Raw genomic sequence first — 12,690 nt, forward strand, 5'->3', positions numbered from 1 at the left:
TTCATAATAAATAAAAATTGTCCTTTTTGCACATATACTCCTTGTTCTCTTGTTCTTATATGTTCATATGAGTAGTGCTGTCTGAGTAGTTGGTTCATTGTGACCATCTCTCAGCATATTTGCCTTTGGTTCCAATGTTGAGATTTTTGTTTTTTATACATATATATATATATATATATATATATATATATATATATATATATATATATATATATATATACAGTGCCTACAAGTAGTATTCAACCCCCTGCAGATTTAGCAGGTTTGATAAGATGCAAATAAGTTAGAGCCTGCAAACTTCAAACAAGAGCAGGATTTATTAACAGATGCATAAATCTTACAAACCAACAAGTTATGTTGCTCAGTTAAATTTTAATACATTTTCAACATAAAAGTGTGGGTCAATTATTATTCAACCCCTAGGTTTAATATTTTGTGGAATAACCCTTGTTTGCAATTACAGCTAATAATCGTCTTTTATAAGACCTGATCAGGCCGGCACAGGTCTCTGGAGTTATCTTGGCCCACTCCTCCATGCAGATCTTCTCTAAGTTATCTAGGTTCTTTGGGTGTCTCATGTGGACTTTAATCTTGAGCTCCTTCCACAAGTTTTCAATTGGGTTAAGGTCGGGAGACTGACTAGGCCACTGCAACACCTTGATTTTTTCCCTCTTGAACCAGGCCTTGGTTTGCTTGGCTGTGTGCTTTGGGTCATTGTCTTGTTGGAAGATGAAATGACGACCCATCTTAAGATCCTTGATGGAGGAGCGGAGGTTCTTGGCCAAAATCTCCAGGTAGGCCGTGCTATCCATCTTCCCATGGATGCGGACCAGATGGGCAGGCCTCTTGGCTAAGAAACAGCCCCACAGCATGATGCTGCCACCACCATGCTTGACTGTAGGGATGGTATTCTTGGGGTCGTATGCAGTGCCATCCAGTCTCCAAACGTCACGTGTGTGGTTGGCACCAAAGATCTCGATCTTGGTCTCATCAGACCAGAGAACCTTGAACCAGTCTGTCTCAGAGTCCTCCAAGTGATCATGAGCAAACTGTAGACGAGCCTTGACATGACGCTTTGAAAGTAAAGGTACCTTACGGGCTCGTCTGGAACGAAGACCATTGCGGTCGAGTACGTTACTTATGGTATTGACTGAAACCAATGTCCCCACTGCCATGAGATCTTCCCGGAGCTCCTTCCTTGTTGTCCTTGGGTTAGCCTTGACTCTTCGGACAATCATGGCCTCGGCACGGGTGGAAACTTTCAAAGGCTGTACAGGCCGTGGAAGGCTAACAGTAGTTCTATAAGCCTTCCACTTCTGGATGATGCTCCCAACAGTGGAGACAGGTAAGCCCAACTCCTTGGAAAGGGTTTTGTACCCCTTGCCAGCCTTGTGACCCTCCACGATCTTGTCTCTGATGGCCTTGGAATGCTCCTTTGTCTTTCCCATGTTGACCAAGTATGAGTGCTGTTCACAAGTTTGGGGAGGGTCTTAATTAGTCAGAAAAGGCTGGAAAAAGAGATAATTAATCCAAACATGTGAAGCTCATTGTTCTTTGTGCCTGAAATACTTCTTAATACTTTAGGGGAACCAAACAGAATTCTGGTGGATTGAGGGGTTGAATAATAAATGACACTCTGAATAAACTTTTCACAATTTAAAAAAAAATAAATAAAATAACATTATTTTTTGCTGCAATGCATTTCACACTTCCAGGCTGATCTACAGTCCAAATGTCACAATGCCAAGTTAATTGCGAATGTGTAAACCTGCTAAATCTGCAGGGGGTTGAATACTACTTGTAGGCACTGTATATATATATATATATATATATATATATATATATATATATATATATATATATATATACTGTATATATATTACATAGTGCCCTCTGTTGTTATGTACAGCACCATCCCTTATATATTGGATTCTCTTGTTATTTTTGCCATTTATAGTGCTCTGTCTTTATTTCATAGTGTCCTCTCTTGTGAGATATAAAATGACATTACAGCTGACATTAGCTTATTTTCTAAAGGAGAAGCTGATGGACTGGTCTTCTGGTCCGATGCTGGTCAGATGCTGCTTCAGCAGCAGTCATTTTATATCTAACAAGAGAGGATTAAGTAACAGAGAGGGCACTGTGAATAACAAAAATAATGAGAATACGCTATATAAGAGATGGTGCTAAACATAACAAGAGAGGCCACTATATCATAAGGGACAGCACCATACATAACTAGTGAGGATGCTAATAAGGCACAGTGTTATACATAATAAAAGAAGAAACTATGTAATTAAGTGAGAACACTAAATACTAATGGGCAGTGCTATACATAAGGCTATATTAGCATCAGTGTGCAGTGTCATTGTCAAGAAGGGCAGTGAGCCCCATAGGGGTGAACGGACCCCATGACAATCGGGAGGGTGCAAGGTTAGGAAGGGGTTAAGTGGTTTATTTGGGATAGGGGATATATGGGCTTATAGGATTGGTAGAAGAAAGCTGTAGGGGGATTGGAGGGGAGCAGGAAAGGGATGGGGGTGTTGTGGGAGGTATAAGAGAGGTGGTGTCCTGATTACCTCCCCTTTTGTCGCCGGAAAGTTTGTGTCCCCAGGACGTGTGTGCTGCCTGCTGCGATGTCTGACCTGCATGAGCTGCTGGAGATGGTGCGTGGGGCCTCTGAGGTCCTAGGCGTGGACGCTCTGCGGCAGCACCTGGCGGCGGTCTGTGGGGCGGGAGCGGTTCTGCCTGCTGCTCCTGTGCCCGGGCCACTGCTACGTGCTCGGCGGGCGCGACTGCCGGAGCGCTACTCCCCCAACTGGGGGGGAAGAGTGCGATCCAGGAGCCCCTGCGGGGACCCTCCGGGGCAGCGGAGCCCTGCTACTTACCAAGTGGAGCTGCCGGCCGCCGGGAGGAATCCTCGTCGGAGATCCCGCGGGTCGGGGGTGGGCGGAGCTTCGGCGAGGCCCACTTTGGGTCCGCGGCCTGCACAGCCCCAGACCTGAGCAGCGGTAACGGCAGCCCCCAGTGAAGTGCCGGCCGGGGGTGGAACCCGGCGTCCAAGACCAACGGAGGAGACTCCCTGCAGGCTGCAGGGGAGAGCTACAGGACGGAGGGCGGGTGCGGATGGGAGCGGCGATGTGAGGAGATCGGAGGAGGGGTACGGTGGCCCGCAAGCACGGATGAGATCCACAATTACGGTCCCCCCCAGCGAGGATCGGGCTGGGGGGTGTTCCCAGCGAGGGTCAAATTCAGGACGGCCTTCCTGCAGTCGGCAGAGTGGGAGCCCACTGACAGCGGCGGGAGAAGCGGCGGCGCAGCAGTCGGACATGAGAACGGCGAGGAGGGACGGCGGCAGGGCGCCACGTCGTGCAAAAAGGAAGAGGTCTAGCAGGAGTCGCCCGGATGAGCAGGGTGCGGTGACTGTGGGGGTTGACGGCCGCCAGATGCGGGCTGTCCCCTCGCTGGTCCCCCCTGAAGACTTCGGCAGCACGTCAGACTCCGACGAGGAAGAAGGAGCGATGGCAGTGGCAGGTCGGACGGAGCGGCAGCAGGAAGATCATGGCACGGCTGTTCCGGCTTCGGTTCAACGGCAGCCTGGTGAGCGGACGACAGAAATGTTTAATGCTGTGGGTAGTGCGGGCGGGGGTTCCTCCGCGGGAAGCATTACGCAGGGGGTGGGTGCGGTCGGACAGTCTGGTTTTCCGGGCCCGGAGTTTTGGGGGCAGCTTTTGGGGGTGTTGCAGGGGTTGTCTGCGGAGCGGGTTAGTCGGATTGGGCCTGGGGCTCCGGTGGGGGCGTGGGTGGGCCCCTCGGAGGTGGTGCAGACAGAGGTTGCGGCGCGGGACCCTACCTCGGCGGTAGGGGCGGGACAGGCGGCCGGTGGGGCGGCTGACGTGGGTGCGAGTAAGGAGGCGGAAAAGGACAAAGAAAAGGAGGATGAGGTTGTGCGGTTGGATGATAGGGCGCGGAGTGAAATTTATGTGTGTTTTGAAAGTCAGTTAGGGGTTCATTTGAAAAAGGAGGTGAGGGAAAAGATTTGGAAAGGGGAGTATGTGGAAATTTTTTCCCTGCTTCCCTTGGAGAAGTTTAATTTGGATAAGGTGAAACCCAGTGATACAAAAAAGGAGAAAGAGGACGAAGAAAAACAAAGGTATAGGTTGATCCCGAGGACGTTTACTAACTGGCTACAGGCCTTTGCGATCTTAGCCAGCGTGATCGGGGAAAAGGAGCCGGAGCATTGTTCCGCCCTATTTGGATATATGGACGCGATAGGGGAGGCGTATAGAGTGTACGGCGGTTTAGGGTGGTTAAGATATGACGAGCAGTTCCGGCAACGGAAGGCTCTGCGGCCGGCTGTCCAGTGGGGTCACAAGGATATTTCTTTGTGGATGCGGTTAATGACGGCTCCGGCTCAGCCCTTTCAAGGGGGTGCCGGGAGCCCGGGTGCGAGCGACGGGTCCCCGGCTGGACAGAAAAAAGGGGGCTTGTTGGCAATATAACGAGGGACAGTGTAAGTTCGGGGCCTCATGTCGGTTCAAACATGAGTGTTCCGGATGTGGAGGGTCCCACTCCTTGGCCAGGTGCTTCAAGAAAGGAAAAGGAAAGGCGGGGGAGGGGTCTGGAAAAAGGGAGGACGTGACCCGGATGTGTTAATTTTATACGTGGGAGGGAATGATTTGGGAGTGAGGTCGGCGAGGGAATTGAAAAGGGACATAAAGCTGGACCTGTTACATTTGTGGAGGGCATTCCCGGGCATTGTTATTGTGTGGTCGGATATCATAGCTCGGACGCAGTGGTGTTTTGGTAGGTCGGTGGACCGTATTAATAGGGCTCGGAGCAAGCTGAACCGGGCAATTGGCAGATTTGTGGCGCGGAATGGTGGGTTGGTGGTGCGGCATAGAGAACTGGAGGAGTCCACTGAGCAGTATCTAAGGAGAGATGGGGTTCATCTGACAGATGTGGGTCTAGATTTATGGATGTTGGGTTTGAGGGATGGTCTGGAGCAAGCACTAGGGGTGTGGGGGGCCCGGGCCAAGTAAGGGTGTCACTTGGCCGGTCTGTGGCGGGGTGATAGGTCCGTCAGAGAGGTTGGGAGTACCGACAGTCGGTTTGTTGGTACGAAGTCGCTCAAGGGGAGTGGCTTCGGATTGGATGGGAACTTGTGGGCGGAGGTCCCGCAGGTTCTGGATAGGGGTAATTAACGATGGAACGTTGTTACCCCTCACCTTGGGCCGGGTGGTCACGGCCGAGGTGGTCCTCTGGGCCGGTTGGAGGTTATGGCCGGGGGGTTAGGAATGATGGTTGGCCTCTCGGACGGTTCTATCGGTGGTTTGGTTATACGGGTATATATGTATAAGGTTAAGTTTAACAATTGAGTGGCATGTTGAGCCACGAGTTTTGGTATACATATATACGGTTAAATAAAGCTGTGGCCATTCCTGCAATAAAGTCGTGGTTCTCGTCTTTATTTAGGTAAATATGGTACGAGGGGTGTTTAGCATGGTAACCTGCTTATCCCTTATAGATGCGTCATGGAATATGTCCTATAACTCATAATCGGATGAGAACAGCACATGCTCTGAGTCTCGCAGATCTCATTCTCAGATCTGTGATTCTCACAGATATGTTAATATATCTATGAAACTCTAGAAGTCAGTGTGCTGTCTGATAAAAAAAAGTCTGGCAACACATGGACATATCAGCGCAGTTTTTAAGTCCATGTTTTAAACATTGACTTTTTAGTTTAACATTACACAGGGCTGGCTTGGCAGGGGATTTTGACTTACTGCTGGAGGGCATAGAGGGACCTGACAGGTTGCCTTTAAATTCAAATATAATGTCCTGAGCCCCCCCACCCCCAGTTCATAATAAGGTCATGAAGCCCATCTACCAGCACTTACTCTGATCCCAATCCCCCCCCTCCTTATTGCCCCCTCCTCAGTCTATTAAAAAAAAAAAGTCACCACTCACCTCTCCATACGGGACCCCACTACACCATTTTGTCTCCTGCTGGGTACTTTTCAAATGACACAGGGGCACATAGTATAATAATAATTTTATTAATTTATATAGTGCTATTAATTCCACAGCGCTTTACATACATCAAGAACACTGTCCCCATTGGGGCTCACAATCTAAAGTCCCTATTTGTATGTCTTTGGAGTGTGGGAGGAAACCGGAGCACCCGGAGGAAACCCACGCAAACACGGGGAGAACATACAAACTCCTTGCAGATGTTGTCCTTGGTGGGATTTGAACCCAGGACCCCAGTGCTGCAAGACTTCAGTGCTAACCACTGAGCCACCGTGCCGCCCATGCAGTATGCTGATGTCATTAAGGTGTGGGTGTCTCTGTCACAGAGAAAGTGCGGGGCAGAGCACTGTCTGCAACAGATAAAACAGTGATTTTCTGAAAACTACAGCAAGCAGACCGGTAATCACTGGAAACAGGGGCTCTGCCCCTACATCGTGCTGTTCCCAAGCAACATGGCAACAAGCAGGTGACTGTTTCTTCATGGAGTTGTGTTAGTATAGGGTAAGGCTTTGTAAAAAGATGGGAAAGTTTAGGGTCGGCATACTGTATGTATGGAGATGGGTCTGTATCGGGAACAGATATGGAGAAGGGGGAGTACAAATGAAGATGAAGCACCTCTGGGATCAGCTCCCAGCCCAATGATCAGTGCAATTACCCCCATCACGTTGGAGACATTGCTACAGCACCACAGAGGACAAGATGGCATGAGTGCAGCAGCCAGGAGAAGGTAAGTGATCACAGAGGCAAAGACATACCTCCCAACCGTCCCGGATACAGCGGGACAGTCCCTCTTCTGAGCCTTTGATCCCGGGTCCCGCCCGTGAGGCTGTTTATCCCGGCTCCACCCACCCACTGTAGCCCCGCCTCGCTGTTTCTCCCTTCTATTCATTACAGAGCCGACCGCGCACCTACTCCTGTGACTGCTGCTGAGGTATGAATCACCCCCTGCAGCAGAGCGACCCCCCTGCAGCAGAGCGACCCCCCCCCTGCAGCAGAGCCCCCCCCCCTGCACCAGAAACGACCCCCCCAGTCCCGGAGCCTGCGTTTCCCTGCAGCTGTTCTGACTCCCCGTGTGCGGCTTCTCACTGCTGCAGACACGCGGGGAGTCAGGACGCTGAGGAGACCGTGCAATCAGCACTTATCTCCTGCAGATAGCAGTGACAATAACCTATGCAGAGTGACATCTGCAGGCTTCTATTAGCTTACCGATCAGTGGTCTCCTGCCTGTGAAGCAGAGCTGCTGGGTCCTAGCTTCCCAACAACTTCAGCTCTGCTTTATCCTGGCTGCCCTACCAGTTAAAGGGAAACTGTCAGCAGAAATTTCACAATAAAAGTAAAAGCTTCCCCTCTCCAGCTCCTGGGCTGCTTCTAGAAAGGTTCCTGTTGTTATTGTGCCCCCTTTGAGACCTACAAAAATACTTTATGAAGTCTTACCTTTTTGTATGCAAATGTGTTTTTATGGTCACGGGGGCAGGCTGTCTGGCGTCCGTTATTCCCCCTCCTGCCGCTTTACGCAGTCCCCCATTGCTCATTTACATACACAAGAACGCCTTCCTCATGTAACTGTCCTCCCGAAGATTTGCGCATGTGAACGCTTTTTCAGATGATTGCGCAGGCACGAGATTATGGGCGGCGCTGTGATTGTCATCAGCAGCGTTAACCAAGTACCCGCCCATAATCTCGTGCCCGCACTTTTCCCTCTGACTCCACCGTTATGCGCAAGCACTGTCCATATGAACCATGTTACCTATTACTGCTTGCACGAGATTATGGGCGGGTACTTGGATGACTTTGCTGATGACAATCACAGCGCCGCCCATAATCTCGCGCCCATGGTAATAGGTAACGTGGTTCATATGGCCAGTGCTTGCGCATAACGGTGGAGGCAGAGTGAGAAGCGCGGGCACGAGATTATGGGCGGGTACTTGGATGACGCTGCTGATGACAATCACAGCGCCGCCCATAATCTCGCGCCCATGGTAATAGGTAACGTGGTTCATATGGCCAGTGCTTGCGCATAACGGTGGAGGCAGAGTGAGAAGCGCGGGCACGAGATTATGGGCGGGTACTTGGATGACGCTGCTGATGACAATCACAGCGCCGCCCATAATCTCGCGCCTGCGCAATCACCTCAAAAGCGTTCACACTTTGCACAGTGCTCACTCCCGCGAGAGTGGCACTGGGCATGCACAAAACTTCAGGAGGACAGTTACATGAGGAAGGCGTCCTCATGTATGGAAATGAGCAATGGGGGACGGCGTACAACGGCAGGAGGGGGAATAACGGACGCCAGGCAGCCCGCCCCCGTGACCATAAAAACAGATTTGCATACAAAAAGGTAAGACTTCATAAAGTATTATTTTAAGTCTCAAAGGGGGCACAATAGCAACAGGAACCTTTCCAGAATGCAGCCCAGGAGCTGCAGAGGGGAATCTTTTATTTTTTTTGCTAAATTTCTGGTGACAGTTTCCCTTTAAAGGGAACCTATCAGGTGCAATCTGCACTCAGAACCAGGAGCAGTTCTGGGTGTATATTGCTAATCCCTCCCTAACTGTCCCTGTATACACCAGCATAGATAAAGGCATCTATAGAAAAAGTATTTTTAAAGAGCTTATATCTTATGCTAATTAGCGCGGGGACTAGTCCCAAGGGCGTTACTTCACTTGGCTAGTCGGCTCACATAGCGTGTTAGTACTCACACAGGGGCGTAATAACATGCTAACATGCTATGCGAGCCGACTAGCCAAGTGAAGTAACGCCCTTGTGACTAGTCCCCGCGCTCATTAGCATAAGATATAAGATCTTTAAAAATATTTGTTCTTGATCTCTTTATCTATGCTAGTGTATACAGGGACGGTTAGGCAGGGATTAGCAATATACACCCAGAACTGCTCCTGGCTCTGAGTGCATATTGCACCTGACAGGTTCACTTTAAAGAGAACCTGTCACCAGATTTGGGGCCTATAAGCTGCGGCCACCACCAGCAGGATCTTATGTACACATTCTAACATGCTGCATACCTCCCAACCGTCCCGGATACAGCGGGACTTTCACGCTTTACGTTGTTTGTCCCGTTGCCACGGGCGGGACGGCCGGCTCCCGGGCTCCGCCCACCCACTCTCTCTCCGCCTCCCTGCTTTTCCCTCCTACCATCCTAGTAGACGTGGCATAGAGAGGAGCGCTGCCTGTGCTGCTGCTGGTACAGTAAACTAATCTCCCCAGCGCTGATTTCCCTCCCTCCCCCCTCACCCCCGGCCGGAGCCTGTCTGTGCGGTCGGCCGGCCGCCTGTCTGTGCGGTCGGCCCGCCACCTGTCTGTGCGGGCGCCCCCCTGCCGCCTGTCTGTGCGGGCGCCCCCCGCCGCCTGTCTGTGCGGGCGGCCTGCCGCCTCATTCTGCGGGCGGCCGGCCGCCTCTCTCTGCGGGCGGCTGGCCGCCTCTCTGTGCGGGCGGCCCGCCGCCTGTCTGTGAAGGCGGCCGGCCGCCTGTCTGTGAAGGCGACCGGCCGCCTCACTGTGGCTGCCTGCGTGTCCGTGCTGGAGGCCCGCCGGCTGCCTGCGTGTCCGTGCTGGAGGCCCGCCGGCTGCCTGCGTGTCCGTGCTGGAGGCCCGCCGGCTGCCTGCGTGTCCGTGCTGGAGGCCCGCCGGCTGCCTGCGTGTCCGTGCTGGAGGCCCGCCGGCTGCCTGCGTGTCCGTGCTGGAGGCCCGCCGGCTGCCTGCGTGTCCGTGCTGGAGGCCCGCCGGCTGCCTGCGTGTCCGTGCTGGAGGCCCGCCGGCTGCCTGCGTGTCCGTGCTGGAGGCCCGCCGGCTGCCTGCGTGTCCGTGCTGGAGGCCCGCCGGCTGCCTGCGTGTCCGTGCTGGAGGCCCGCCGGCTGCCTGCGTGTTTGTGCTGAATGGGTGTGGATGGGGAGTGGATATGGGCGTGACTGTGAAATGGGTGTGGTTAGGGGGCGTGGCCTAAAAATTTGCCGCGGCGCGCTACGCGCGCCGCAAACTTTATCCCTCTTTTCCTTCTTTAAAAGTTGGGAGGTATGGGCAAAGATACAGTAGGCTGTTATTAGAGATGGAGGGGCTTATGCGGAGAGGGATCAGTATGGAAAAGGGTTCAGTATAAAGAAAAAGCAGTACAGGTGGGTTTGTGTGGAAAAGTGACAGTATAGGGGGGTTCTGCATGGAAAAGTAGCAGAATGGGAGGTTTGTATGGAGATGAGGCAGTATTAGGGACTTTTAATGTATACGGGGCAGTTTAGGGTCAGTTCTGTATGGAGATGGGACAGTATGGGAAGGTACTGTCTTGAGATGGAGTAATATATGGGGCTTTCTGTAGTGATGTGGAAGAATGTGAGGAGGTTTCTGTATGACGATGGGGCAGTATGATGGTCTCTGCATGCAGGGACACCATTGGGGCTCTGTATGGAGATGGGATAGTATGGGGGATTCTGTATAGGGTAATAAAGGTGTGAGGGTTCGCTCTCAATATGAGGAGTTTTCCACACTCAGAAAGAATATAATAAAGTTCAGTAGATATGTGAACCTTCAGCACGGAAGATATAACACTTGAAGAAAATGCATTCAAAGTGTATATTATTGATTCACCGACAAGATAATAACAGACAATACCCAACTTTTCGGCTTAAACGCCTTTTTCAACGGTATCTGTACAAAATATATATAGGAGAACTTAAGTAAGTATATAATAGTCTATATAAACTAATATAGTCAGACAAAATTTGTAAAGGGATAACATTCAAAACATGCAATATACAGTCATTGTAGAAAATTGTTCCAGAAAATTAAGTATTTCACCCTGAAAATTATTGCAATTGCACATGTTTTCTTATATGCATTTTTATTTCCTGTCTGTGTATTGGAATAACACAAAAAAGCTGAGAAAATAAGGCAAATTGGACATTGTTTCCCAAAAAAAAACAAAAATGAGCCAGACAAAATTATTGGGACCACTCCAAAATTGTGGGTAAACAACTTTGTTTCAAGCATGTGATGCTCATTCAAACTCACCTGTGCCAAGCAACAGGTGTGGACAATATGAAAATCACACCGGAAATCAGATAAAACAAAGGGAGAAGTTAATTTAATCTTTGCATTATGTGTGCCACACTAAGCATGGAGAACAGAAGAGGAGAAAAGAACTATCTGAGGACTTGAGAACTAAAATTGTTGAAAAATATCAACGATTTCAAGGTTACAAGTCCATTTCCAAAGATCTTGATGTTCCTTTTTCCATAGTGCACAACATAATTAAGAAGTTTTCAACCCATGGAACTATAGCTAATCTCGCTGGATGTGGACAGCAGAGAAAAATTTCTAAAAGGTTGCATAGTCGAGATGGTGGATAAGCAGCCTAAATCAAGTTCCAAAGAGATTCCAGCTGTCCTGCAGGCTCAGGTTGCCTTAATGTAAGTGCAAACTATCCATCGTCATTTGAATGAAGTTAAACTCTATGGCAGGAGACCCAGGAGGACCCCACTGCAAACACAGAGACAATGAACAAAGCAAGACTGCAGTTTGCCAAAATCTACATAAGTAAGCCAAAATCCTTCTGGAAAAGTGTCCTGTGACCAAATGAGACCAAGGGTCCCCCCATTATTGATAACCACCCACGGTAAAGCAGATAGCTGGGGGCTGGTATTGTCAGGATGGGATGAACCATGGATATTGCTCCTGTTATGGTCAGGAGACCACAAAAGATCTTGAAAAAATCCCCTAAAAAATGGTAGAAAATAATACACGAGTAGTTGGAAACTTAGCTGGCTGCAATCCACTGACTACACAAACACAACTAGAAGTAGCGGTGGAGCATTCCTAACGAACCTAGATGCCTCGTCACCGCTGGAGAACTAACTAACTAACTAACCTCAAAGATGAAATGAGGAATCCTGACTTGCCTCAGAGAAGCCCCAAGGGAAAGTAAAAAGCCCCCAACATATAACGATAGTGATGTAAGAAAAAACAACACACAGATGGTAGATATAGAATTAAGCAAAGTGAGGCCCTACTAGCTAGATACAAAAGTACAGGATAGATTGCTGGTTGCAGCTAGTAAAAACCCTGAATAACACCAACACCTGATATTCAAAAAATTCCCTAAAAAGATCACACGATCTTTCCTCCCACTATATCAGGAACTCTTGTGCAAATACATTTAAATAGAAATGCAAATATAATAGAAAAGATCTTAACTGCAAAACACATGAGATATAAAAATCTGGATCTAACAGGAAGTAAAAACTCCCTGTCTTGCTGGGAATAATTAGTCCTCGAAAAATAGTGCAGGAAGAGCACTCATTCACTATCAAAAAGCAAAAAGGGAATATTCTCAAACACAAATTTAGAAAAAGACAAAGATTAAGCAGAAATGCCCTTCAGTGCAAATTCAGCCTCTAACTAAGCCCAGACCAAGAGAGCAAAATACTTATCAGCCATAGCAGCAGACCCAGGACGACATGGAAACAAAACCGATGCAAAGGAACTAAAAATCGCTGTGGAAATAATTCCTGGAATATCCAAAAAGGCGATGAAAAAAGGCAAAGCAAAAATCTACAGGGAAAGGCAAAAGCCTAAAGGCTGGAGGACAAATTCAGGATATCTTAGCACGGAGCAGAAACAATTATCACCGGCAAAGGTTAGACACAGACT

Source organism: Anomaloglossus baeobatrachus, chromosome 4 (genome assembly GCF_048569485.1).
Source record: "Anomaloglossus baeobatrachus isolate aAnoBae1 chromosome 4, aAnoBae1.hap1, whole genome shotgun sequence".
Lineage (NCBI taxonomy): Eukaryota > Metazoa > Chordata > Amphibia > Anura > Aromobatidae > Anomaloglossus > Anomaloglossus baeobatrachus.